At 43.3% G+C, this 4,759-nt stretch overlaps 1 pseudogene; it reads right to left on the reverse strand.

Moving 5' to 3' along the window:
- Positions 1-2,721: 2,721 nt before the first annotated feature.
- Positions 2,722-3,385, reverse strand: LOC132359145 (cytochrome c oxidase subunit 2-like; annotated as a pseudogene).
- Between the last annotated feature and the right edge of the window lie 1,374 nt (positions 3,386-4,759).

Raw genomic sequence — 4,759 nt, forward strand, 5'->3', positions numbered from 1 at the left:
AGTTTATTTATTCATTCACCAGTTGAAGGACACTTGATTTGCTTCCAGCATTTAGTAATTATGATTAAAGCCACAATAAATGTTCACATACAGGTTTTTGTGTAAGCATACGTGTTCATATTTCTTGAATAAATAGTGATAATCAATAGAGTGAGATTGTGGGTTGAATGGTAAGTGTATGTTTAACTTTATGAGAAACTGCGAAACTGTTTTCCCAAGGGGCTGCACCACTTTGCATTCCCACTAGCAATAGATGAGAGGTCCAGCTGCTCCACATTCTCACCAGCACTGGGTATTACCCACATTTTTATTTTAGCCATTTCAATAGCTGTATAGTGATTCTATTTTGCATTTCCCTCATGACTAACGTTGTTGGACATCTTTTCATGTGCTTGTTTGCCATCTGTATATCTTCTTGAAGTGTCTGTTCAAATCTTTTGTCCATTTAAAAATTGGGTTTGGGGGGCTTCCCTGGTGGCGCAGTGGTTAAGAATCCGCCTGCCAATGCAGGGGACATGGGTTCGAGCCCTGGTCCGGGAAGATTCCACACACCGTGGAGCAACTAAGCCCCTGAGCCACAACTACTGAGCCCGTGTGCCACAACTACTGAAGCCCACGTGCCTAGAGCACATGCTCTGCAACAAGAGAAGCCAATGCAATGAGAAGCTCACGCACCACAATGAAGAGTAGTCCCCACTCGCTGCAACTAGAGAAAGCCTGCGCAGCTATGAAGACCCAGTGCAGCCAAAAATAAATAAATTTAAAGAAAAAAAAATTGGGTTTGGGGACTTCCCTGGTGGTGCAGTGGTTAAGAACCTGCCTGCCAATGCAGGGGACACGGGTTCGAGCCCTGGTCCGGGAAGATCCAACATGCCGCAGAGCAACTAAGCCTGTGTGCCATAACTACCGAAGCCCGCGCGCCTAGAGCCCATGCTCCACAACAAGAAAAGCCACTGCAATGAGAAGCCCACCCACCCCAACAAAGAGTAGCCCCCGCTCGCCGCAAATAGAGAAAGCCTGCGCGCAGCAATGAAGATCCAATGCAGCCAAAAATAAACAAACAAACAAGATAAAAATTGGGTTTGGGGGCTTCCCTGGTGGCACAGTGGTTGAGAGTCTGCCTGCCAATGCAGGGGACACGGGTTCGAGTCCTGGTCTGGGAAGATCCCACATGCCGCGGAGCAACTGGGCCCGTGAGCCACAACTACTGAGCCTGCGCGTCTGGAGCCTGTGCTCCGCAACAAGAGAGGCCGCGATAGTGAGAGGCCCGCGCACCGCGATGAAGAGTGGCCCCCGCTTGCCACAGCTAGAGAAAGCCCTCGTGCAGAAACGAAGACCCAACACAGCCATAAATAAAATAAATAAATAAAATTTTAAAAAAAGAAAAAATTGGTTTTTTTAAAAATTATTAACCTTTGAGAGTTTCTGAATGTATATTCTGGATACTTGTCCTTTATCAGATACGTGTAACAAATACTCTTTGTCCTGATGCACTTTTGAGACACTCAAGTGGTTAGAGCTAATGAACAGAGGAAGGTTCTGGGCTGGTGATATGAAAATGTGACTTAACTGGTGTGTAAATTGAAATTGAAGACATGGGCCTGGGTCTGATTGCCAAGGAAGAAAGCAGAGAACTGAAAGAAGAGATAGCTTAAGACTGAGTGTTTAGGAATAACAAAATTAAACAGCCAATGGAATGCGATGAGCTAGAACAGGAGATTGAAAAAGAGGTGTCACAACTGTAGGAGAAACCCAGGAAAGAATGAAGCCACGGAAGAAGAGAAAGGAGTGTTTCAAGAAGAAAGGAATGTTCAAGAGTGCTGGACGCAGTTGAAAGATCGAATAAGATGAGGCCTGAAAATTAGCCTTAACAGATTTAGAACATGGTGGTCACTAATGACCTTAGCAAAGCTATTTATGTGGAGTCACAGAGCAAGGCCGGTATTCACACCACACCTAATGACACAGCCATGACACTTAATATTGGAATGATTAAGTATTGATTGGTGAATGGCTACCACCCCAGCCCACTGGCTGTTTCCCTGGCTCACCCTTGGACCTCCTCATGATCCAGTAGCAAAGTCAACCTCCCAGCCAGCAGGGGATCTCTAGGATTCTGCTAGAATCTCTAGGACTCTGCTAGAATTCTGGGAGCCCAGAGCAGGGCTCTGCTAGGGAAGATGATTCCTGTCTGCAATGTAATTGGGTGTCCTTCTCCCCAACCCCGAGTCTCATCCCCCTGGGACTTCATGAACCATTATTCATGTTTCAGACCCAAGAAAGTTGTATCTGGGGTGGCATCCCTGACCTTGTCCTTCCATCTGCCCAGCTGCACTGGGTCAGGATTGGGTCAGACAGCCATGTGCTACTTCCGGGACTTAGGACCTCACATCCTTACCTATTATTGTAGGGGCAATGAAAGTGGCAAATAGATTTTCGTTCATTTTGTTTCTCAAGGGGTAGACTGTTTTTGTACTTTGGTATGTATTGATTCTGGGTTCGAGTAGTAAGTGTACTTTGAGATTTTTAGTTGAAATATAGTAAACAATGCTAGAAATATAGATAAAATGGTAATGAATCAAGTTAATGTGTCTAATTGCGGCATACCATTAAGGAGAGTCTTAGCCCTCAGTCTTTTTTTTTTTTTTCAGCCCTCAGTCTTTAACTTAAAAGTCTTTAACGCTACCTAGCTTCTTAATGAACTTACAGCATTGATGCGGATCATTTTTCAAAGTATTTTAGGGGTACTAGTTCAAGGACAATAGGCATGAAGCTATGATTTGACCCACAATCTCTGAACACCGTCCGTAATACAAACCTGGTTGTGTTGATATTAGGGTTGTTTGATTTAGGCGTCCTGGGATTGCGCCTGTTTTTAGGCCTAAGGAAGGTACGGCTCATGAGTGTAATACGTCTTTGGAGGAGCTTAGTATTTGGATTGTTATCTCTATGGGTAATACTACTCAGTTGTCTACTTCTAGTAGTCGTAATTCCCCTGGTTTTAAGTCTGATGTTGGGATTATATAGGAGTCGAAACTTAAATCTTCGTAGTCAGTGTACTCATAGCTTCAATACCACTGGTGACCTACAGTTTTTACAGTAAGAGATGGGTTATTAATCTCATCCATCACATAGAGGATTCATAGTTATGGCAGGGCAATTAAAATCAAAATAATAGCTGGTAAAACCGTCCAGATGGTCTCTACTTCATGTTCGTCTATTGTGCTGGCATGTGTTAGCTTAGTTGTTAACATTAGTGAGATAATATAAGGACCAGGGAACTAATTAAAAAGACAATTATTAGTGTGTGATCATGAAAATGTAGTAATTCTTCCATGATGGGCAATGTTGCGTCTTGAAATCCTAGTTGGAAAGGATGTACCATAGAGATATACAGGATTTTCACCTGTGACTTAACTTTGACAAAGTTATATAATTTTTTACTAATATCTCATTTATAGAGAAAGACATAATGGTTATGGTGTTGGCCTGAAACCAGTAGACGAGGGTTCGATTCCTTCCTTTCTTAGTCATTTTAGGTTAACGTAAGGAGGTTCTTCAAATGCGATATGGTGGAAGACATCCATTTAATCACTCTAAATTTCTGGTAGTTAATTCTACTGTTAGGACTTCTCGTTTGGATGCGAATGCCTCTCAGATAATGAAAATTATTAACATGACTGCTGTTAGTGAAATGAATGAGCCTATTGATGCAATAGTATTTCATGTTGTATAGGCATCTGGGTAGTCAGAGTATCGTTGAGGTATACTGGATAGACCTAAGAAATGTTCTGGGAAGAAGGTCGTGTTGACGCTTACAAATATGATTACGAAGTGGATTTTTGCTCATGTTGAGTTGAGTGTATACCCTGAGAATAGTGGGAATCAGTGCACAAACCCTCCTATTACAGCGAAAACAGCCCCTATTGAGAGTACATAGTGAAAATGTGCAACTATGTAGTAGGTATCATGAAGAATGATGTCTAATGATGAGTTAGCTAGGACAATACCTAGCTAACCTAGGTATCTCACATCCCTTCCTTCAGACTCTCTTCAGACCCTCCAAACACGGCAGTCCACCTTTGCCCACCCCTCACAAGTGATTTTTCTCCGCCTTATGAAGTACTGCCCCCACTTTAATGACTGACGGTTAGTAACTCTTCCAGGGTTGACTTGCCAAATCCTCCCAGGAAGTTTTTCCGCCACCTCTTTCACTAGAAAGAGAGGGAAATGCAAGCTTAATTCTCAGTGGAGCCTCTTTTTACAGAAAATATTTGCTTTATCCCAAGGGGAAGGCCAAGTTCCCTTTTCTGAGTGAATTTTCTGTCGACTTCCATGTAGCTCTTTGCTCACACTGACTTACAAATTCCCAAGGTTTCCTTCCCTCTCTGCTCGCTTTCCCCATCAAGCAAAGGAAGGAGCTGTACCAGATAGTACAGAAGGCCTCCTCCGGCTCTGACTTACAGAGACTTTGTCCTTTGTGGTTTGCATCCACCCTGAGCCAAGGACACCCAGGCACTGCCATCGTCATCGTCCACCTGCAAAAGCCGCCTACACGGGATACCATCAAGGGAGGCCACCGTGGTCTTGTGGTGCTTCAGTTGCAAGGTTACAAAGTACGGATGGTGGCAAATAATGCCTCCTCATCGTTTTTAACCTTTCTGAAGAATGCCTCTGTGCATAAGCCAGAGGTTTTTATTTTAAAATCAATTGTGCTTATTGTGCTCTTTGGAAAAGTAAATGAGAAGCTGGGAAGAAA

Source organism: Balaenoptera ricei, chromosome 2 (assembly GCF_028023285.1).
Source record: "Balaenoptera ricei isolate mBalRic1 chromosome 2, mBalRic1.hap2, whole genome shotgun sequence".
Lineage (NCBI taxonomy): Eukaryota > Metazoa > Chordata > Mammalia > Artiodactyla > Balaenopteridae > Balaenoptera > Balaenoptera ricei.